Genomic DNA, 25,528 nt, shown 5'->3' on the forward strand with positions numbered 1-25,528 from the left:
TAATGATTACTGCTTTAAAGTATAGACTGAGATCTGGAAGTACTGTTTCCCTTTCATTCCTTTTCCATCTTTCCTTATTTGCCTAGATTCTAAATATATTGTACCTTTAAATGAATTTTGTGTGGCTCTGAAATAGCTCCTCTGCAATTTAATTGGAGTAGCTCTAAATATTTAAGTTAATTTAGGAAGTAACATCTCTTACATTGCATTGGTGTAGTCCAACAACCATGAACAATGGTTATCCCTATTATTTACATTTATTCTCCCTATTATTTAAATGTCCACTATTTCTTTGAAGAATATCTTATAATTATGTGTGTATGTATGTCTTAAGTGTGCCTACTAGATTCATTCCAATATACTGAAAAGAAAGTACATTTCCTCTCTACTATTTTCTACTTTAAAAAAATCTTTTCTCTATAATGTTATTAATTCTTGAAATGCTTTTCTTTAGATTTATTTTATATCCTTCTATTTTTGATTCTATTAATTATCTCAATTGATTTCTTTGTTGATTATTAGGGGTTCCCTAAGTGTGCCAGCATGTCATTAGTAAGTAGGAATAATTTTGTCTTTTCATTACCTTCATTTATCTCTTTTTTGTTATCAATAACTGTCTACAATTGTCAAATTACTGTACAGAATGGACTAACTTTGCTCTACTCCTGCATTTATGGAAAAGTTTCTTAGTATTCTTCTTTGATAATAATATTAGCTTTTAGTTTTAGATATTTGTTTTTTTTAATGATATTAAAATGGCCTTCTACAGCAGTGCTTTTTTCTTCAGCTATTAACATAACTTGTTTTTAATATGATTATGTTCATTATCTTGATAATATTGGACTATTCTCACATTACTGCTGTATATCCAACATGGTAGTTCCTTTAGAGCTAGCTCCATTTCATTCTCTGAGGTTGAATAGCCCTTTCTTTTTTTAATATTCCTTGGGGGAGAGGGACTTCAATAATTTTGAAATTACCTGGTTGCTTTTTTATTCTCTATTTACTCCTTATTTGCCAGTCCTGATGACTCCTTTGCTGTTTTCTGTTCCCTTAATCTTTGTTCCTAAACTCTGTCCTTGACATTTTTTCTCTTAACACTCTTGCCTTTGATGATAAACCCACTCCCACAAATTCAGCTACTATTTCTATGAACTTATTAATTGTTTAAATCTTGGGCAAATCACTTACTCAATTCCCTCAAATGCAAAATGATGCTAAGAATAGTGCTTATCTCACAAGGTTGTTGTGAGGATCAAATGAGGCAATATTTGTAAAGCACTTGGTGTCTGGCACTTAATAAATGATTTTTTCCTCCCTTTCTTCCTCTCTCCATCTCTACACAAATGACTTCCAAATCTGTCTTTTCTGCCCTCCCCTGTCTCTTGAACTCCATCCTCAGATGTCCTATAAGACATTTCCATCTGAATCACCAGTGTCTCAAGGTTCAATATATTTAAAAATCTATGGTGCAACAAACAGAATCTGGAGCTTCAAATAAGAGGAGTTGGGTTCAAATCTTAGCTATTGAATGAGTATGACCTTGGAGAAGTCATCTAGGTTCCCTGAGTCTCATTATTTAAATCTGTAAAATGAAGAGGTGAATAACATACTTTCTAAGGTCCCTTCTAGATATGTCTATAGTTATATGATTTTATCATTCATCATATTTCCATCAATTTTGATTTTCAAATGTAATTACTGGCTCTAAAATTTTTTTAACTAGGCTTGACACATACTTACTCACAAGTAGTTTCAAGAAATGAAATAGAAATTTCCTTTGTAATGGGGAAAAGGGGAAATTGTACAATGACTTGCATTGAATATAGAAATTTGTATTTCTGCTACAACTGAATGACAATTAGCTGTATTCCAAGTGTAGGCTGATCTAAACAGGAGAGAAGAATGCCTTTGTCCTCTCTAGGTGTTTAGAGAAGACAAAGAAAAAAGAATTTTTATGCAAAATTTTAACCTATATTACATTGCTTGCTGTTTTGGGGAGGGGAGAAAAGAGGGTGAAAAATTTAAAAGACAAGGTTTTGCACCAATGAATGTTGAAAACTATCTTTGTATGCATTTGGAAAAATGAAATACTTTTTAGAAAAAAATGAATGCTAAAATTATCTTCACACATAACTGGGAAAACAAATACAATATGACTAATTTTTTAAAAATTTAATAGCCTTTTATTTACAGGTTATATGCATGGGTAACTTTACAGCGTTAACAATTGCCAAACCTCTTGTTCCAATTTTTCACCTCTTACCCCCCACCCCCTCCCCTAGATGGCAGGATGACCAGTAAATGTTAAATACATTAAAATATAAATTAGATACACAATAAGTATACATGACCAAAACATTATTTTGCTGTATAAAAAGAATCAGACTCTGAAATATTGTACAATTAGCTTGTGAAGGAAATCAAAAATGCAGGTGGGCATAAATATAGGGATTGGGAATTCAATGTAATGGTTTTTAGTCAATATGACTAATTTTTAAAAGAATAATTAAAATCAACTAAAAAGAAAAGAATTATTAGAAAAAAAAAGAATTTTCTAAAGGAAAAAGAATCAAGGATTCAATGGAAGGGAGAATGGTTTTGAGGTGGAAATTAGGATGTGTGAATGAAAGTTACAGAGAAGAACAAGGAAAAGGAAAGGATAATTAGAACTTTAAATTAGATTTGGGGCTCTTTCTGGGGAGAAGACTGAGCTCTGAGGTGGAAGAAGATACCTGATCTCTCAAGAATGATAAAGTAGAGACATAGAAACTATCAAGTGAGAGATGTTACAGTAAGGGTCAGATAAAGAATAGAAGAGGAAGAAAGACTGATGACTCTCAACTTAGGGATATGCATAATGAGAAGATGGGACTCATTGGAAAAGATCCTGATTTTGGGGAAAGATTGAAAGCAAAAGGAAAAGGGAATGGCAGAAGATGAGATGGATAAATAGTGTTATGGCAACAACAAACATGTGCTGGGACAAACTTTAAGAGATGGTGAAGGATTAAAGGGCTTAGTGTGTTACTGTCCATGGGATCATGAAGAGTTGGACATGACTAATAGCAACATTTGTGGTTCTGATAACAATAGTTGGTTGTCTCCCTGGGTGCATAATGCAAAACTTGCCAAGACTTATCAAAACAGACGACAACTATCCACTTCTGGTAATTCATAGGTACACAGTAATATACATAGTAATGCTTGTGACTGTTTCTGTGTGGTTGAGTTTCTTATAAGACCTGAGTCTGATGAGAAAGCCTTTCAGATATAATTTAAACTTCATTTAATATAGCCATGTTCTGAGACTTTGCCTGATTTCTCTTATGGGAGTCTTGCCTTCCTTATACTTTACAGTATTTTACTTGTACTTGTATACTTACAAGTACCTTGTACTTTTAATACTTAATTCTACCAGTACACCATGAAAACTACCTCTTTTCCCCTGCTACTCTAGAAAGCTTAATAGAGATTCATAAACAAAGTTCAAGAACTAAAAACTGTGACCAGTAGGGTAACATTTCAGCCTATTCTTGCCATTGCTGCTAGTGAAGGCTTGAAGGGTAGTAACCCTACCCCAAACTGAAACCAATATAGTATCATCATCTACTTTTATAGAGCTGTTACCCGATAAAGCAGGTTCTGGTCTTGGTCAGTAAACTAGCTTTTTACAATGTAACCTAAAATGTTTGCAACAAATTAGGTACATATAATCCTTGTACCTGGGAAATGAAGAGAAGATGATGTGAAAAAGGAAGTTCCTTTGAAAGGAAATAAGTGGATCCTTGGAAAGTCAAGAAAATTTTGAGATGTTGTGAAGAGATGAGAGTCTCCAAAGATTTATTAATCTAGAAAGAACTGGACTAGCATTCCACCTACAAGTTGTCAAGGAGAGAAGGCCTGTCAGTGGTAGGAATGAAGTCCAAGGGAAATAAGAAAAGATTTTTCTTTGATATTTGGCAATGTTTTATCTAAGGCCAATGAACCTTAGGTGTGGGAACACAGACAAAAAAAGGCACTTGTTATCAAGAAGTTTCTATTCTAATACAGATATACCTGGTTTTATTCTGCTTCACAAGTATTTCATTTTTTATAAATTGAAGATATATATATATATATATATATACATATGTAACTAAATTTATAAGTATGTGTATATGTATATATACATATATGTATGTATTGTGTGAATATTCAATACACACACATATGGCAATGTCATGTTGAGCAAGCCTATCAGCATCATTTTTTCAACAGCATATACTCACATCATATCACATTTTGATAATTCTTGCAATAGTTCAGACTTTTTCATTATTATATCTATTATGGTCATCTGTCATCAGTGATCTTTGATGTTACTATTATAATTCTTTCATGATATCACAAACTGTGATTAGAGAAGATGTCGTGTGTTCTGACTGTTCCATCTATCCGCTGTCTCCCATCTCTTTTCCTCTCTTCAGGTCTCCTTATTTCCTGAGATACATTATTGAAATTAGCCAGTTAGTAATGATACAATGGCCTCTAAGTGTTCAAGTGAAAGGAAGAGTTAGTTGATGGGGAAAACTTCCTTGTCATTTTATTTTTTAAAAATTTGCCACAACCACTCCAATCTTTAGCAACAACAACCCTGATTAGTCAACAGCCATCAATATTGAGTCAAGACCCTCCAGTAGAAAGAACAGAGGACTGGGACTCAGAAGATCTAGTTCTGTCACTTTTTAGATTGTGAACTCGAAAGCAAAAAAGATTACAATTTATCAAAGGCTTTGATGGTAATTAACATTTTAAGCAATAAAGCATTTTTAAGTTAAGGTATATATATATATATATATTGGTTTTTTAAAGACATAATGTGATTGCACACTTAACAAACTACAGTATGATGTAAACATAACTTATATATGCACTGGGAAGTCAAACAATTTGTGCAACTCTATTGCAATATTTTTGTTATTGCAGTGGTCTGAAGCCAAATCCACAATATCTTCAATGTACACCTGTAATGAAGAGTTTATATTCTAAAAAGTGACAGAACCAGATCTTCTGAGTCCTAATCCTCTGCTCTTTCTACTGTACCACACAACATGATCATGAATCTGATTGGTTCTGATATCTCTAGAAATTATGTCATCCACAGCTTAACAGCAAAGTGGAGTATGAAAGGAAACATTTTGGAACAAATGGTTACAGCCTAAGGGACGCACAAGGACAAAATCTGGTCTGATAGGAAACCCATTCCATTGCTTTAGCAGGACCTTCAGGCTGGGTCACTTATAGAGAGTGGTAAATATGGCCTCACAGAAAGAGTATCTAGGCTGTAATGCATGAGAGAATGGGAATAACAGCCATATTTACAGTGGTGAGGAGAAGCACAAGTGAGACTGGAGTTTTAAATTCTAGATTCTTTATAAGAAAGAAAGAGTGAGAGTGTTACAAGAATGAGTAATCATTCCTACTTGACTCACTCTGAAACTACAGCCACTTTCTCCCAAGAAATGGGAATGGGAATGGGATGAGGAATAGGTAAATAGGAACAACTGGCATGCAGTGGATCTGTAAATATAACTACTGAACACCAAAGGAATTTTTAGCAAGTCCTTCATCTAATTGTCTTATATACATTGTGGCTCTGACCTACAGTGGTTAGTGATTTTCCTTATTCACAAGTTCCTTATACTAATGAAATTATGGGTCTGGTCCCTATTCACAAGTTCCTTATACTAATGAAATTATGGGTCTGATCCCCTATACCTAATACTCTTCATCCTGTATTTAAAGGCATCTAGAGTCCATTTACTCTAGATTGGTCCATTTGTCAAGGAAATCATCAGCTTCCTTTGTCCTTCTGAGTAAGAAACTTGTGTATGTCTCAAAGTTTAGGAACTTTTCAAATCAAATTGAATCAAATCTTAGCAGAGCTGACCAAATTGCAGGACAAAAGGGAACCCAGTGATTAAATGACACAGTCTGTATTATTTGTTTTACATCAACAAATTATGACTAGTAAGTCATCTGTGACTAGGAGCTTTGTCTCTTACTTCCTCACATCCAAATAGACTGCTACAGGATATCACTATGATGGCCACTAGCATTAACCAACCCTTCAAAGGGGAGATTAGAAGGAAGAGCCAGGGGAAGAGAGTTCTGGACCTGAGACATGTGGTGCATGTTTTTAATTATTTGGAGAAGCCAACACTAGAGATAGCCAATCAACAACAGGTGGTTTTGGAGACATTGGCAACCACCCAGTTTGCCAATGGACAAAGGAAGAATATCCAAGTCCTTGATGATGGGAGCCAATTCCCTCTACATACATGAGAGAAGGCCACCTCATCTGCCCCAACCTTTTCCTCAGCCACAAGTGAGGGAGAGGAAGGGAAAGAAGAGTCTTCAAAAAGAGAATACTTCAACTAATGTTATTGGTCCTTTCCGAGGATGAAAAAAGAACAACAACCACTTTAGCTACATTAGAGGAGAGATCAGTACCATAACCAGAAATTAAGGAGAGACTAAAAGAGAAATTAAGAATAGCTGGAAGATTCAGTACTGAGGTGAATGATAGCAGATTGTTGTAGGTAGACAGCATTGTGCTAATATTGGACTGGTGCAGTGTTGTACATTGTATTTGTGTTTAAGAAAGAAAAGCTAATAGTCCTGGATGGCCTTAGATAGTTTTTATTTTTCAGAGAGTGAAAGTACCATCTCTATATACTTATAAGCTGAAAAACATACTATTGGTTTCTTAATGGTAAATTTCTTTTATATGGGTGTATGTGTGTCTCCTGTCCACTACTCCAATCCCAGTGTATTTAAACCAGCTGGTAAACATCTGGGAGATAGTTACTTTACTATGTCAGAACAATACCAAGTGCTGCTGGTACCTTCTGGCAGCACTTGGTACTGTTCTGATATAGTAAAGTATCAGTGTTTTTGTAAGGATTTTTATAAAATGGAGATAATAAAGGCACCTACCTCCCAGGTTGTTGTGAGGATAAAATGAGACAATATTTGTAAAGCACTTTGAAAACCTTAATGCTGGTCATGATGATGATGATGATGATGATGATGGCCTTTCAGAGACAGCTTTGACTATAGTCATGATAAAGAGTTTATTCTGTGGCTTTTCCCCATCACTCATAGAGTACATTTTTGAGAATCCAAATATAACATATGGCCGTTTATAAATAGTGTTCTGTGAATTCCAGTCAACATAACATTAATTGCATGAATACTATTAATGTAATCTATGGCTCAGGACACCCCTCCAATAAAAAAACTCCCACTCTGGATTTAAAAGGAATTGTCTCCCCTCCCTGGAATTCTGGTGGAACTCTCTTAATGTTTAAGTGTGATTCATAATGATGTTCTCCCCATCAAGGATTAGCTGGTCACTTCGAGAAACAGTTGTTGATTTTTGTTTTCTTTGTTCTTGAAGAAGCCCAAAGACTTCATGAAGATATGCCTTGATTTATGTATAAATTGGATTTAAGTGAGGCAGAGTTGTACAAAGTCATCAACTTCATTCTCTCCTACAGAGTTATCTGAGTCCTGTGACAAGACAAATATCAAGAAGGCTGGAAATGTCCCAGGATGCAGATATCAAGCATAAAATAACTATTTATTTTTACCACCAGAAAAAAAAAACCCCAGCAACAACATACTTCAAACAAATAAACCAGACATATTATCAAATACTTAAAACATAAAACAATAGCTTATCATCTAATCGCACCCTTCTGAGAGTAAAAACAACTTTGAAGGATTACTAATCAGATGTTTCACATGCATCTTAGAACGTAGAGTCTAAGAAATTCCACAGTTCCATGTCTAAAGTCAGAGCATGGCTTGGACTTCCTCAGTTTCCTTCAGCAGCAGGATCCTCCCAGCACTGGTTATATCTTCATTTCCAAGAAGTCTTTGTGTAAATTACCTCTTTAATCAGCAGCCAATACCTAAGCTATTCAACTCAAGAAGTTACCAATAAGATGGTGGGGGTGGAAAGAGGGAGGGAGGGACAGTTGAAAGATTTAAAAAAAAACAACAGGAAAAAGAGGTGAACATAGCATGTGTTGATTCTTTTTCTGGATGCCGATGGCATTTTCTGTCCAAAGTCTATTGGGATTGCTCTGGAAACATCCACTTTTCTATATCACTATTCAGTGACATGGGCTGAGGAAAAGAAACACAAAACAGAAGCAGCAGCTATGGACTTGTTGCTATTGCTGCCAGAGTAGGAGAAAAGAAAACAATCCTTTTTTTCCTTCAGCTTCCTAGAAGTCAAGGAACGATTTGATAGACTACACTGCAAGGAAGAGTTGACTCAAAGAATTGGAAATGAATGGCTGAATGGTATATAATGTGATGAAATACTGTGCTATAAGAAATGATGAGCAGGCAGGTTTTAGAAAAACCTGGAAAGGCTTATGTAAACTGATGCTGAGTGAATTGAACAGACTTAAGAGATTATTGTACATAGTTAACAGCAACATTGTGCTTAGCTTTTCTCAGCAATACAATGATTGAAGGCAATTCCAAAAGACTCATGATGGAAAATGCTATCCATACCCAGAGAAAGAACTTGTAGAGTCTGAATGCATACTATTTTCACTTTCTTTGTTTCTTTTTTTTTTTCCCATGGTGTTTTCCTCTTTTATTCTGTTTTTTTTCTTTCTCAATATGACTAATGTGGAAATATGTTTAACGTGATTGTACATGTATAACGTATCAGATTGCTTGCTGTCTTGGAGAAGAAGGAGGGAAAGGAAGAAGGGACAAAACTTTGGAACTGAAAATCTTATCAAAATGAATTTTTAAAACTATTTTTACATTTAACAGAAAAAATACTATTTACATAAAAGGGGGATTGCTTCAAAAAAGACCAAAAGCTTTCTTTCCTTATTCCTTGTTGCCTACAGAGTGGGTGCTTATTCTAGTCTTGGTCATCAATTTTCATTGGTGCAGTATTCAATCATAAGAAATATGAAAGCTACGGGTTGCACATGTCCTTTATCTAGGGGCCAATGCATGTATCCCTCCTACTAGAGTCAAAAGCGTGCATGACAAGCTCTATGAGAGATGCCTCCATTTAGCTGATGAGAGGATCCTCAAGTCAATCATTTTTATATTCAACTGGGGAACTTTAACTTTCATGTAAACAATCAAGGTTATTTGGTGCCAGATGTTATAATTTGCTCTAATTGGTTCTCTATGATAGATCTTGAATATATATGTATACATTGAGTACATATATTTTGAAATACAAATACATTACATAAATATATATGTCATGTATATGTGTGTATGTATATATATGTATATATGCATACATACTCACAGAGTTATCCATTATCCATTATGAGGTTAGAGAAACAGTGCCCTCACAATCTGGAAAATCTACCTAAAATTTTTTTGTCCTCTCTTCATACCAAAGAAGAAGTCTAAATCATTATGATATTAAAAGATAAAATATGCTGATATTATGTAATACTACATAAATATTTTATGCATTTTTGGATTTCTAAACTTTTTGGTGTCATTTAGTGGCCCTTGTGTGTCATCTGTGGCTTCTACAAAACTCCCCCAAAATTCCCACTTAAATTTCTTAAGCTGCTCTGAAATGTATTGAAACCACAATGGGGAAAGTTGCAATATGAAAGGGATAACTGTATCTTGAAAATAGTTTCTCTATTCAATTGGCCCTTTCTCATGGACACTCTTTATCCTTGAATCTTGATTTAAGAATAGAACTTTGATGTAACCTTTCACAGTTTGAGCAGGGGCTGATATCCCTAAAAAAAAAAAAAAAAAAAAAAAAAAAAAAAAAAAAAAAAAAAAAAAGGCAAGCTAATATTATGAAGAACATTTCTGCTCTTTGTTCTACTAATTCTAGTTTCCGGTACTCTTTGTCTGCATGTCATAGAAAGTGCTGTTGTAAGAAATTGTTGAAATCTCTCTGATGTAGTGGTAAATCTTGCTGATTAGGTCTTTTGTCTTAGCCATTCTAAATGCCAAATTTAGTTCATTAAAGAGGCACTTTTACAGGAGTATCATCTTCATAAGTGATGATCCTAGAGTGTCATCTAGGAAATCTCTAAAATGACAGTATTGAGACAGATGGTATAACTGTGCCCTCACCAGGGTATTGGTTCTGAAAGTAAAATTTAAATCTTAGAGCAATCATGGATGTTACTGGTGAGAAGTATATTTTCAACAAACTCACAGATCTATAAAACAATTTATCTTAATCGAATCAGTATGTTGAATCATTTTATTTTCAATGCTTGAGTTACAGATTCTAAGAAGTATATAACATTTTTGTTCAGAGTCTTCTCCTTTGCTTTCAAACCAAATAGAAGACTCTCTTTTATGATTCCAAAGAAGCTAATTGATGCCAGTCTGTTTAGTATGCCCATAAGCAGTCATTTTAAACATAGATTTACTTATGATTCTAGACAGAGGTTATTTTCAATTACTTACCAGCAATATGTAAGAAAATAAAATATAAGCTTCTTAAGGGAAAATCCTGTTTCATTCATTTTTTGTTTTTATATTTCCAGAGCTTGAAGAGTAACTAGCATATAGTAAGCACTTAATAAATTACTATTGAATTGAATTGATATGTCTGTTGTCAACTAGTCTTGGCTGAGAGAGCTAGGTAGTGGAATGACTAGGACTTGGGGCCAGGAGTCAGCCTGAATTCAAATCCAACCTCTGATACTTACTAGTTGCATGACCCTTGCAAGTCATTTAAGTGTGATCTGTCTCAATTTCCTCAACTGTAAAATGGGGATAAAACAGAACCTCTTTCCCATTGTGAAGATCAAATGAGGTAAAATTTGTAAAGCACTTAGCACAATGCCTGCCCCTTGAAAGATGTTTAATAAATGCTTGCTTACTTCCTTAAACTTAACTGAATCATTTCATCTTAGATTTAGAGCTAGAAAGGACCTTAGGAACATCAAACCCAACCCATCCATTTTACAGATGGTAAAAGTAAGTAATTTGCTTGACCTAGTGAGGGTCTGAAGTAGGATTTAAGGTAGATCTTCCTAACTCCAAATCCAGCATTTTATTCCCCCACACAACATGGTCTCTCAAAAAGTTCCTTCAAGTATTGCAATCTTCCATTCTATTACCTTTATCACTTCAAAATGTTGCTAAGTTGGGTACTAGCAAAAAAAAAAGTAAGAAACCCCATTTCTTCTTTGTCCCCTATAGGGGTTAATTGACTTGCTGAGGGTCACAAAGCTAGTGTTTGAGTCTGGATTTGAACTCAGTTCCTCCTCACTCTAGTGCTTGTACTCTATAAACTACCTGCCCCCAGAATAAGCCTGTTTTCAACAAGAACAACCTTTATTGCTGTTCGATTATTCTAACATTATGAACTGCAGAAACTCAAAAGAGAATCAAATTATGCCTTGCTATAAGTATAAATAGAGGAGAACTGGATTTGGGGGTCATGTGAATTTGAATCCTGTTATTTTCTTATCTGCTATGTGATAAATCATGTAATAAATCTCCGTGGGTCTCAGTTTCTTTATCTATAAAATAAAGCCTAACTAATATAATTCTAGCTCTAAATTCTAAATCTCTATGATATAATAATTTTTAGTGCCCATTTCACAGGAAACTAATCTTGCAGAGTGAGTAAATGTTTTATGAGTGACAAGGAACCAATAAGAGATGGATTTACTATAAAAGTTTGCAGAATACAAAAAGGAAGGAAACTTATTTATAAGGTACCTACTGTGTGCCAGGCACTGTGCTAAATACTTTACATTTTAGGATTAATCCTTTTGATTGTCATAAGAGCTCTGGGAAGGAGTTTATATTATTATTCCCATCTTGCAGATGAGTACTGTGGGGCAGACAACTTAAGTGACTTTCCCAGGATCATGGAGCTAATAAGTGTCTGAGACTGAAATAGAACTTGGATCTTCCCAATTCCAGGTCTAGCTGTCCATCTACTACACCACTTAACATTCATGTAAATCCTTTTTCATTGATAAAGGTATTTAGCATAGCTTTACTCAAAATTTACAGACCCATTGAAAATTAAATCTTATAAATTTATATCACTTTTTAATTCAATTCAAAGGACATTTGCTAAATTCTCACTATGAACAATGTACAGAGCCAGGCATTGGAAATGAGAAGATGAAAAATGATACTATCTTAATGCTTAAGGAGCTTACAATATAATGGAGGAGGGAGGAGAGCAGAAGGAAAAAAACATGCTCACAACTGACATTAATACAAGGTAGTATAGGGAGAATGCCATGGTGAAGTCCAAAGTTCTAGGGGAAATTTAAGGAAGCAGCACTCACATTCAGTTGGTGGAGAAGTTTTATGAAGGATGGGCTATCTGTTAGGAAGGAAGGGATTTCAAGAGGCCAAGGAAGTGGGAAAGAGTTATATATTCTGAGAAAACATGAAATCACCTATCAAGGTAAAGGACTAAGATTCCCTGGAAATTATACTTATCATCACCAATTGAATTTAGCAATGCAGTAAGCACTATGAGTTAATGTAGGAAGAATGTAAATTTCACTCTACTACTATAAATTGCAATTTAAAGAAACTTCTTTTGTATGATACATGTTCTGTGGAAGGACCCTAGCACACTCACACCCACACTCCCACACCCACCCACACCCACACACCCACACACAAGTAAATAATCACAGGGCCTTGGACTTTGAAACGGAGAGAGAAATGCTATGAAGCTCTTCCCTCCCTCCTTTCTCTCCACCCCCTTTTGCTTTATCAACTGAACCTTTGGAAGTTCCCTACCAAAGTACAAATTGGTAACAATTCACACATCTCTAAGGATCTTTGCAGATTATGTTGCACTTTTTTTTTCTTTTTTCAAACAAACCTTTTAAATTCTATCTGCTGGCCAGAAAGGTTTTAAAGTAATTGAACAAAGTCAGAATGTGTAATTTTGTCCCTATGAAGGTTAATAAAGGCAGCAAGAGCATGGGGAGATGACTGTATATGACAAAGGTAAGAATAACTGTGCCACTTGGAAGAAGGTTAAAAGGGCAGGGATGGTATGACCTGTTTTTTGGAAGAGATAGAAAGATTGAATGGATTGGTAGGAAGCCGGATTAATAATAAGAACTAATATGGATATTATATAAATATATAATAAAGGGCTAATATGTATATAGTACTTACTCTGTGCCAGGGGACAGGCTAACTGCTTTACAAATATCATTTCATTTAACCCTTGCAACAACCCTTGGGAAGTAGGTACTATTATCATTCCCATTTTACAGGGGAGGAAATTGAGGCAGAAACACATTAAATGTGTCCATAGTCATACAGGTAGTAAATGTCTGAAGCCAGATGAATGAGCTCAGGTCTTCCTAACTCTCAGTCCAGTACTCTACCTGCTATGCCAAAGCTTCTTAAATTATGAGTTACAACCCCATGTGGGTTATGTAACTGAATATGGAGGGGTGTCACAAAATTATGATTTATTATCAGTAAATATTTGATTTGTATACTCATTTTATATACCTATATACCTGGAGTTATGTAAAAATTTCTCAGGTGAAAAGGGGTCACAACCAGAAAAAGTTTAAGAAGCTCTGAGGTATACTACTTACCTGCCTACATCCTTCAAATACTCATGCAGCTTTTTGTGTGTGGCAATTAGAATTTAAAATTTCCTGATAGAAGCCTCTTACCACTTCAAAACTAGTTCTCACTTCTTGTCAACTCTCTTATGAATTTATGGTTTACCCATGCTTCTGCCTCTGACATAGGATCTGATCTCTGATCCTTTTAATGTCGGCTCCTGCTTATTGGCTCATTGTATGATACACGACTTGCATCTGTACTAGATATCTCTTGTTAGTCTTGTTTCTCCATTTCTCAGACCGGGTAGTTGATATCCAGTCACATTCTGGACCCATTCCAACAACTGTTTTCTTCTAACCCAGACACTATCTAAGAGCTGATTCCTATGGACCAATATCATCCTATTGCTTTCTGGGAGTGAATTCCTCCATTCACATCTATTAGAAAATTTAAAGTCATAGTGAGCATTTTGCAAAGCAGCCTTCAGAACTCCAGGCCCAGAATACCACCCTGTGGCAAGAGCTAAGATTGCCTGATTAGGGAACTGCTTCAGGGTGAAAAGGGGTGGGAGATAAAAAACTGGCAAAGAATTCCTAGTTACTATCCTAACTTGACTTCTTCATAGTGTTGAAAAACACAGAAAACATCCCTCCAAAATTCTCCTGATGGGTTGGAAATGTTTCTATATACTGAATCACAGAATTTTAGAGTTGAAATAGACATCAGTCCCCACCCATACCTACTAAAAATAGCCGTTCAACATTTGTTTAAAGATCTCCAGGGAGAGAGAATTCACTGCCTCTGATACCAGCCCATTCCACTTTGGGGCGCTCTATTCAAAAGCTTTTCCTTAAGTCAAGTCTAACTTTGCCCTTTTCTAACTTCCCATCTATTGCTTCTAGCTCTGAACTCCAGGCCAAACAGAAAACTAATCCCTCTTCCATAGAGTAGCCTTTAAAGTACTGAAGAAAGCAACCATGTTTCCCATGATATGATTTATCATTTCCATTTTCTTTAACCAGTGGTAATAAAGTTTAGATTCAAGGTCTTTCATTATCCCTGGACGCTCTCCTTTGAATGTTTTTTAGTTTTTTTGTATATTTTTTAAAAATTGTGGTGCCTAGCATTCCAAATGGGCTCTGAAAGGGCAAATTAATGACACTATCGCCTTCTTATTCTTAGAAACTATACTTCTTCTAACATAGCTAGAGATCACTTTTTTTTTGGCTGCCATCTTAAAAATATGAATTCATAGGGCCTAAAATTCACTAAAAGCCCAAGGTCTTTTTCAGTCAAAATTATTGTTTACTCATGCCTCTTTCATGTTGAATTATACTCATGAAATTTACTTTTGGAATCAAAATTATAAGACTTCACATGTATCTCTATACATATTTTCTTGCTAAATACAGACATATTCTAGCTTGTCAAGAGGTGTTTTTTTTCTGTTTTTTTTTAATCCAGAATTGTCATTCTTTTAAAATTTTAAAAATAGTTTGCTCTAAATTACTATTGATCAGAGAAATACAAATTAAGATAACTCTCAGGTACCACTACATACCTTTTAGATTGGCTAAGATGATAGGAAAACATAATGATAAATGTGGGAAAAGTAGGACACTAATATATTGTAGGTGGAGTTGTGAACTGATTTAACCATTCAGAAGAATAATTTGGAACTATGCCCAAATGGCTATGAAACTGTGCATATCCTTTGATCCAGCAATGTCTCTACTGGGTCTGTATCCCAAAGAGATCATAAAAAAGGGAAAAGGACCCACATGTGCAAAAATGTTTGTAGCATTCCTTTTTACAGTAGCAAGGAACTGGAAACTGAGTGGATGCCCATTAGTTGGGGAATGGCCGATTATGTTTTGGTATATGAATGTTATAGAATATTATTATTCTATAAGAAATGATCAGGAAGAAGATTTCAGAAAGGCTTAAAGAGACTTACATGAACTAATACCAAGTGAAGTGAGTACAACCAAGAGAATATTATATACAGCAACAAAAAGATTATGCAATGATCAGTTCTGATGGACTGGCTCCTTTCAACAATGAGGTGATTCAGGCCAATTCCAACAGACTTGGGATGAAGAGAGTCATCTGCATCCAAAAAGGGAACAATGGGGACTGAATGCAGGTCACAACATAGTTTTTTCACCTTTTTTGTTGTTCTTTGCTTGCTTTCTGTTTTTTTTTTTTCTCATTTTTTTCCTTTTTGATCTGATTTTTCTTGTGCAGCATGATAAATGGAAATATGTATAGAAGAATTGGACATGTTTAACATATATTGGATTACTTGTCTAGGAAAGGGGATAGGTGAAGGAATTTTGAAAATTACAAGTTATTAAAATTTAAATTTTTTTAAATAATAGATTTTTATTTTAAAAATACATGCAAAAATAGTTTTCAACATTCATACTTATAAAACCTTGTGTTTTAAATTATTTCTCCCTCTCTCCTCCCCTCCCCCTTTCCTAGATGGCTACTCCACTGATCAACTACTCTATTTCTTAGCAAGTATCAAGTGGTTTTGATGACTACTGCTTTATAATATAGTTTAAGGTCTGGCACATCTAGGTCACTTTCATTTTTTTTCATTAATTCCCTTTAAATTCTTGATCTTTTGTTCTTCCAGATGAATTTTGTTATTTTTTCTAGCTCTGTAAAGTAATTTCTTAGCAGTTTGATTGGCATGAAAATGAATAAGTAGATTGATTTAGATAAGATTGTCAATTTTTATTATGTTAGCTTGGCCTAACTATGAGTATTTGATATTTCTTCCAACTGTTTAGATCTGATTTTATTTCTGTGGAAAGTGTTTTGTAATTGTGATCATATAGTTTCTGGCTTTTGCCCTCTTTCTAATCTGTAAATTTAATCAGACTGTTCTCAATCAATCAATTAATATTTATTAAGCACCTACTAGGTGCTGGAGATACAAGCTCAAAGAATGAAATAATCTCTTTATATATATGATGTATATACATATATACATATTTTTGCATGCTATTTGTATATTTCGAATATAGATATGGTTGGTTGTTGTCCTTCATCCTTGGAGAGGACCAAAATGATATCACTATGTAGAGTTGAGTTATAGTGTGTCTGACTGTGACTGATCAGAATAATATAAGCTTGGAATGCTCTGCCACAGGTTAGATACAAAGAGTTCCTATAACATTTGGGGTGGATTCTCTAACTTTTAGCATCTCACATTTCCTCTGAACTAATTTAATTCTGCTTTGCTCATAGAGTATAAATACATACACACACATTTGCATGCTATATGTATATCCTGAATATATATATGTTTATATGTGTGTATATATGTATGTGTATGCATATGTATACTTTTTTATATTCATATTTCCAGTGCCTAGCATAGTACCCAGCAAACAGAAGGTGCTTAATAAATGCATTTTGATTGATACTTATCAAATTTTCAGATTAGAAAAAGAAAATAGCTAGTATACCAAATGGCAAAGCTAAAGGACAAAACTATCTTGACAAGCTAAAATATGTGTCTGAATCAAATACAGGGAAATATAAATTGCTTTTTACTATCCATGCTTTACCTGATATATTCATCCTCTGCTGACAAAATTTTAGATATTCCTGCAGCAGTTATAGGAGGCATTTGACAACTTATTCTATCACAAGTCCACCAACCAACATATTTTTTTTCAATGGAAAGCAAGTCCTTTGAAGGCAAGGACAATTTCATCTTTGTCTTTGTATCCTTGATTTCAAATACTAATGCCTGGCACACACTGAATGCTTAATAAATTCTTGTTGAATTGAATTCAATTTACTAGTAAGTCAGGGCCTCCATTGGCACATTCACTAGCATCTTCCAGGAGCTGGGCAAGTGACCCTCCAGAAGAACAAGCCACCTCTGAAGGGGCTGCCAAATTTGATCCACCATGAGCTGTTGAGAATTGAGTTAGTCTGAGATTCTACTTCACACTAATCATATTGACAAAAATGACAAAAAAAGGAAAAGCTGCAGGAAAACAGACTTATTGATGTACTACTGATGGAGCTGTGAATTGGTCTAGCCATGCTGGAAAGCAATTTCTAATACCCAGAAGGTTATTAAAGTGTGCATACCCATTCATAGCTATACCATAACCAGGCTTATACCCAAAAGAAATCAAAGGAAGAGGAAAATGACTCATATGTACAAATTTTTTTAGTAGTTCTTCAAACTTACAAGTACTACAGATTAACAAAATCATGCTAAAAGTAAAGGAAAAGAGACTTACATCTGAACCTGGTTGGTGAAAAAAATAAAGCATAGCAAAACTATACCAAGTAGTTAAATCTCTGCCTCAAATACACTTTTATCAGGTAGTCCTGGAGTCTGTCCAGGGCCAACACCTATTCTCTTGAGATCTATTTTCTTCCCCCAGCTTCTATTGCCTTTAGTCCAGTTTTCAGTCATGTCCTAGCATGGTCCCATGGTTCTCTTGGAACCTATAGTTCCTGCTTGACCAAAAAATTCATCCAGAGGCTGATGCTTCCATCACCACCAATTAATACTTCTTGTGGCCAGAGCTGTAACTAGGAATCATCTAGAGCTTTGCTTCAGAGTGGTGAAATATTGATGTTTGCTTCCTCCTTAAAGTAGCCTTCTGGCTTAGCAATCTTGGTTGTAAAGTGAAAATACACTTGAACCCTTTTCGGGTTCTGGGCTTGTCACCATGGCATCTAAGTCTTGACATTCATTTTCTTCCTTTATCATATCTTTTTTCCACTTCCTGGGAGTTGGAGAGTGAGGTGCCATAGGCTATGATGGCATGGACTGGACCATCTAGATATTAGGCTTTCTCTTCTCCAACATGACTGTGCCCAGAGAGTGTCCTTTCAACCATATCTGATCAGATGAGACAGTTCCTACTCACAGCTTTTTGTCATGCTCATGCAATTTGGAGGCTCCCTCTTTCCTCCTCATATTACATATACAACTTGGGTCTATCAATCACAGGAAAAGATCATTCAGTTTCCTTTAAAACTGCTTGGATTTTTCCAACATGAATTCTGTCTGTAGATGTTGTCTACACAGGCACTGTGATTGTGCAAATATACTGAAGTAGGGACACCTCAACGTGAGATCATCAAAGAACTAGTGGTCTAGTTTGTCTGGAATGCAAAGTACATGATGAGAAATGATATAAAACATGCCTAAAAAGTAGGTTGGAAAGCTTTTCATTGGATGCAAAAGGCATTTTATCCAGAAGGTACCTATAGTTTTAAATGACATGGCAATATACATGAATTAGAAAGATTATTTTGTGTTGAATGAGACATACATTTTTTGGATATGGTCAAAAAAGGAAATTGCTTGTGATAAAGTTTTATTTTCTTCTTTTGTTATCTTGCTGAATTAGTGTATAGGGAGGGAGAGAAAATAAATGCATGTTAATTTAATAAAATAATAAAATTACATTTTAAAAAAGATTATTTCAGAAGTTGTGTGGAAGATGGATTATAGAAAGGGAGAAAATGGAATAAATGCAAACATGTAGGAGTTTTTGTTGTTTGTATGTTGTTATTTTTACATTAGGTAGATGTGATAAGGCTATTATATAAACAAACCTGGCATATGATATCTGCTTAATAAATGTTCATTTTCTTTCTCCTATCTATGTTTTAATCAAACTTATAGTTCTTGCAATCCCTGAGTAGTATATTATATAGATATAGAGAGAAAGAAATTCTTTGCAGAGTAAAGTTTTTTTTTTTAAAAGGTTAGCATTTTTTCATTGTTAACAGATATATATATGTATGTATATGTATGTGTATGTATACATACATACATATGAAGTAAGCTTTGGTGTCTCTACTGGTCTTTTTGTCACAACTAGCTATACACAAACTTCTGTGGAGTTTCATGGGCAAACTCCCTAAAATAGATTTTGGAGACTCAGGCTCACAATTAGGGGTTAAACAAGAGTTACAAGTATAACAGGAATTAAATACCTCTGTTCCTCTGATGATTACAGCTCCCTGTTTTGGGTTGGCCCTCCCATAAAGCCAAGAATGAAGGGGAATTAAAAGGGAAATGTATGAGAGGAAATGAAATATACAGCAACAGAAGGAAGTATCATGTTCAAATTCAAGGACAAGAAGGTAGAATGGAAGCAGGATCTCCTTGCTGGAGCCCTGCTATTAAATGCACATTCCAACTTTACCATGAGAAAAGCACTTGGTGGTCCCTGTCAATGACAAGATATTGACTGTCTTAAGCTTTAGGAACTTCAGTTTATACTGGATCCTGAATCCACTCCCTGAGCAGTGTTCCAGGTGCCAAGTTCTTGAGTCTTGGTCCAGTGAATGAGGCAAATATCAATTGCAATGTGTTTTATTGTCTATATTTCTTTGTCCACTTCCAAAATAAGTGACCATAATAACAAAGCAAACTGAATTGTGCATTTTCCAGAATTTCTTGGTTCAAAGAGAATTGTGTATCACTTGGAAAAAGCTTGTCTAGGAGAGATTGAGTGAACAACTGAGTAAAATATGTGATGATATATTTTTTATTGCTTTTATTTATTCTATGTTAAGAATAAAGATGGCATAAAGTATCCAATAATGATTTAATTGTTACCATGGGAGATGCTTGCCAAAGTCAATTCACTAGGGTATAGTGAATTATAGAAAGGCCAAAGAAAAAAATGAAGTTCTTTGAAGGTAGGTGGTGAAGTCTGTGTTTGATTGGGTAACAACAGTATAATCTATACCACGGAGAATGAATTGATATTGCCTTTCATAGAGAGGTGGAGCTGAGGAATTGAAAGTCTAATTCTCACTAAGAGCCACAGAAATTTTGGCACCAATCCAACATTCAGCATTTTATGGCCAGATCACTTTTTGCTGAATGTGATTGTGTTGACTGATTATTAAATGAATAATTTTCTAATCCTAAATCAAATAGTTGTCTGTGACCATGGACATGTATTGATTTCAGATAGAGGTCACTTATTTTTAGCCTAGGGAAATTCTGCTGGTGTCTGTTAGTTATCTGGCCCTGTGGATCATAGCCAAAGCACCTTTTTAGCAAAAGAACATTATCTATTCAGATAGAGACTTTCTAGCCACTCTGGAGTACAAATTAGAGATCCCAATAGTCATTCTATGAGCTTAGCATATGGTAACAAAGAGTTGCCTGGTGATCAAAAGACCAATAAAGATGTCCAGAAGAGAAAATGTGATGCCCACTAGAATTAACACTTGGTAATAGGCTGTACAATAACTTTACCTAAATTCACTTGCAATTTGGGAAGCATGAATTTTTCTAGTCATACATGTAGCTTGGTCACATGTGTCTTTATGTGCATCCCCTCTACCCATGTTCTTTGGTCTTGTCTTTTTGCATATGTTCTTTGATGCAGTGGATAGAGTGGTGGATCTGGAATGAGGAAAGCCTGAGTTCAAATCCAGCCACAGGCATTTACTAGGTATGTGCCACTCAATAATTGCCTGTTTCCTCATCTGTAAAGTGGAAATAATAGAATATCATCCAAGGTTGTTGTGAAGATGAAATGAGATAATACTTGAAAAGTATTTTGCAAACCTTAAAGCATTACACAAATGATAGTTTCATCATCATCATCATCAATTATGGTATATAACTGAATTCTATATATGTTCCCTAGTCACAGTGTCTTCTACAAGTGCCTTTCCCTATTGATTGTAGAGTAACCTGTGGCAGAATATATCCCATGTGTACATGGGAGGATCTTTTCTCGTCATTTTATTTGCTATGTTATTTACAAATGTATTTTGTTTTGAACTCATTTGCCCTCTAGCTGGCTAGTAAAAGTAAACTCATTGGTGGGGGCTTGTCAGTTATGGATTTGTGTGAATGGTGACCTGGAGAGTTCCTTGAATATGGGGTTATTTTTCTGGGTGTCTAAATGTAAAGAGGCAGGAGGCTACCCATATTATGTTTTTATTAATTATTGTGCAGTTAATTTGAGGAGAAAAAGGTTTTTTTTTTTTAAGCAAAACAAAGCTAGAAACCAAACAGAACAAATCATTATATTTATTTTTAAATATTTGACTTGTATTAGAAAACATAATAATAGCTGATAAATCTGACAAGTTTTCTTCTTGTAAAATGAAAGACAGTTTCATTCTTGTTTCTAGTGAATTAATTATACTGGAGTAAATAACTTTTTATTATTATCATCTTAGGAAGATATGTCTTTCACACCAAGGAAACATCATGGAATTCACTTAAATTCAATTTAACAAGCATTTATTAGCACCTACTATATGCTAGGGACTGTGTCAGTTGTTTGTATCATACAAAAAACAAACAAAAAAAATTGTCCTCAAGTAACTTATATTCTGTTAGTAAGAAACAACATAGATGTAGAAAATGAAGTACAAAAATATATAAAGAAGTATTCTTTTTTAAAAATATTTTTCTAACGCATTCATTTTTACAAAATTTTGAGTTCCAAATTTTTCTTCCTCCCCTTTCTTCCTAAAATAGTAAGCAATTTGATATAGGTTATATGTGTGCAATCATGTAAAACATATTTCCATATCAGTCATATTGTGCAAGAAACAGACCAAAAGGAAAAACCACAAAAAAGAAAGGAAGAAAAGAAGGGAGGAAGCAAGGAAGAAAAAAAAAAAAGCAAAGAAAGAAAAAGAAGAAGAAAGAAAGGAAGGAAGAAGGAAGGAATGAAGGAAGATAGCATAAGTAATATGTTTAGAACTGCATTCAGAGTCCATCAGTTCTTTCTCTGAATGTATAGCATTTTCTATCATGAATCCTTTGGAATTGTTTTGGATCCTTGCATTGTGGAGAGGAGCTAAGTCTTTCATAATTGATCATCACACAATGTTGCTTTTACTGTATACAGTATCTTCCTGTTTCTACTCATTTCACTTTGTATCAGTTCATGCAAGTACAAAAATGTTTTCTTGATGGTGGAGAGTCTCCAGAAGCTGGGGGAAAAGTCTCATGTAAGTCAACATTTGGACTGGGCTTTGTAGGAAGCTTAGGACTCTAAGAGCTGGAAATGAAAAGGGAGTACATTTCAAGCATGGAAATATTAGTCCATGAAAAAGCATGGAGAGAGAAGATGAAATGTGCGTAGGGGATAGCAAGTTGATTGTACAAATATAACCTATATCAGATTGCTTGCTGTTTTGAGGAGGGTGGAGAAGGGGAATAAGAAAGGGAGGAAGAAAAAATTGGAACTCAAAATCTTACCAAAATGAATGTGGAAAACTATCTTTACATGTAATTGGAAAAATAAAATACTATTGGGAATAACAAATAAGTGATCTTGATTAAAATGTAGAGTGTATTAAGGAAAGGAATGGGAAATAAGCCTAGAAAAGCAGACTGGAGACAGATTGTATAGTTTTAAAAGCTAAACAGAGGAGTTTAAATTGTATCCTAGAAGCAAGAGAGAAACAGAAACCTCTAGAGTAGGGGAGCAATATAATTAGACCTGGGCTTTAGGAATATCAATGTGATAACTATGTTGAGAAAGGATTAGAGAGGAGAGCAATAAAGACTGAGAGGAGGAATAGGAAACTATAGCAATAGCCAGTCAAATAATCAACAAACATTTAATTAAGCATCTACTATGTGCCAGGCACTATGCTAGATGCTTGAGATACAAAGGCAAAAATAAAATGTCTCTCCCCTCAAGGAATTTTCATTCTATGAAGAAAACAACATATGTACATATAAATATAGACTATATATAAAATATTTGTGTGCACACACATATATATGAATACACCACATATACACATGTATGTATATATATGCATGTCTGCATATATACACACATATAGATATTTATGTATGTATATATACATATATATATATATATATATATATATACACACACAAACACATACATACATAAAAGCTTTGAAGGAAATCAGATATAGTAAGGAAGGAGTTCATTCTAGACATTCTGACTAAGTTATGCAAAGGTATGCTGAGGGGAAATGGAATGTCTCAGCTGAAAAACAAGAAGAAAGCCAGTTTAAATAGACTATAGAGTATTTGAAAAATAATGGTAGGTTGAAGTCAGTTTGTAAAGAGCATTAAATGTTAAATAGGGGTGAGGCAGTGAGGTGGCAGTGGACAGAGCACCAGCCTTGAAGTCAGGAGGAGCTGAGTTCAAATCCGATGTCAGACACTTAACACTTTCTAGTTGTGTGACCCTGGGCAAGTCACTTAACCCCAATTTCCTCAGACCCCCCCCCAAAAAAAAAAGTTAAACAGGGGGATTTGTATTTGATTTTAGAGACAAATGCATTAAGTAACAGAAATTTAATAAACTCCAACTGTGTCAGTAACTGTTATTATATATTGGGGATTCTAGGACAAAAAGAAACAGCCCTTGTTCTCAAGGGGTCTTTTATTCTATTGAGACAATAAAGAAGTTCTGGAGTTTAATGAGCAGGCAAGTGACAGGGTCAGACCTCCACTTTAGGAATATCCCTTTGACAGTAATGTGCAGGATGGGTTGGAAAAGCTAAAAACTTGAGACAGAGAACACTTAGAAAGAAGACTTTTTGTAGAAGTCAAAGAAAAATGTGATAAGAACCTGAACTATCATGACTGAGTGCCATATGTACAGATATGGGAATAGCAAGATGAGATCAGGGAGGTAGAATTAACAAAATTTGACAATTGATAGATGTGTATGGTAGGGACAATGTTCTGAGATAGTGAACCCCGTTGACCCAGGTCTTTACCCAAGTGCTTTTTTCTAGAATACTGAACCTGGAGTGGGGAAAACTTGAGTTCAAGCCTTGAACACTTAGTAGGTACAAGATCCTAAGCAAGTCATTAACCTTTCTCTGCCTCAATTTCATCATATGTTAAATGGTGATAATAAAGATATCTGCCTCTCAGGATTATTGCGATTTTTGAAAAAATGGGATATCTGTAAAGTGCTTTGTAAACCTTAAAGTGCTATATGAATACTAATTATTATTGTTGCCTTAAGGGAACAAATACTTCCCACAGCTAAAAAGCATCCATGTGGAAAGAAGTTACACAACTTCCATAATTTCCTTACGAACTCAAATTTTTCCCTTAGATATGGAAAGCATTCATTGAGTACTACATGAATCTACTTAATCAATGGCTTTTTTTTTTCTCAGTAGGTTAAAACAAATCAAGCTGGAACAACCATGAACAAGGATGTTAAACGCGCGCGCGCACACACACGCACACGCACAAACACACACACACACACACACACACACACACAAAATGAACTGGGGCAACCCTGAACAAGGGATGGCACTTCCTGGTGCGATTGGGGGAGTTCTTGGTAGAAGTACAAAGCCGGTTAAATCGCTACAATTCACAGGAGATGGGGTAGAGAAAGAGCGCTAGCGGAGATAAGATAGAAGCCGCCCAATCCTGCCGACGTCGCCCACACAGTATGACCACTTATTTAAACTAGAGCGTCCTGGGGGCGGTGGGAGGGCTTTATACCAGCTCCTGGCTTCCTACTTTTGACCCAAACCTGACCAAGATCTGGGCATGCCCAGTCAGCCTTCCAAAGCCTATCGGAATTTTCAATGAATTGAATCCACTTCTCCGGGACTTTGTGGCGACCGGGAAAGGAGGAGGAACCCAGAACGCGAGAGATTGGCAGGTTGGTGATGGGATGCTGGGTGCTTTACTTTGTGAACGAGACGGACAGGACTAAGGGATAGTGTAGGGGGCTTAAATATTTGTGAATTTTTTTGCAACGAGACATGCTACCCAAAGGGGATGGTTCAAGGCATATTTCAGGATCTAAGGTGTTTTGCATAGGAAGCAAGACCATTTATCTGAAAAGCAGTTTCCTGACTATGGCTCTGGTCTAACAAAAGAGTGCAAACCTCTTTGTTTCTGGGAGCTGGAGTGAGGGGCTACGGG

The 25,528-nt window shown here is 35.2% G+C and overlaps 1 protein-coding gene across 2 annotated transcripts in view; it reads left to right on the plus strand.

Moving 5' to 3' along the window:
* Nucleotides 1-25,528, plus strand: part of PTPN3 (protein tyrosine phosphatase non-receptor type 3) — a 294,046-nt gene that overhangs the window by 24,796 nt on the left and 243,722 nt on the right. The window contains exon 1 of one of the 2 annotated variants that reach the window (XM_031969218.1): nucleotides 25,075-25,262. The exons of the other annotated variant lie outside the window; for it this stretch is intronic. The gene's annotated coding sequence lies outside the window, so the exon portion shown is untranslated. Of the gene's footprint in view, nucleotides 1-25,074; nucleotides 25,263-25,528 lie in introns of those variants that run through there. 2 annotated transcript variants of the gene reach the window in all.

The sequence above is a fragment of the Sarcophilus harrisii genome, chromosome 1 (genome assembly GCF_902635505.1).
Source record: "Sarcophilus harrisii chromosome 1, mSarHar1.11, whole genome shotgun sequence".
Classification (NCBI taxonomy): Eukaryota; Metazoa; Chordata; class Mammalia; order Dasyuromorphia; family Dasyuridae; genus Sarcophilus; species Sarcophilus harrisii.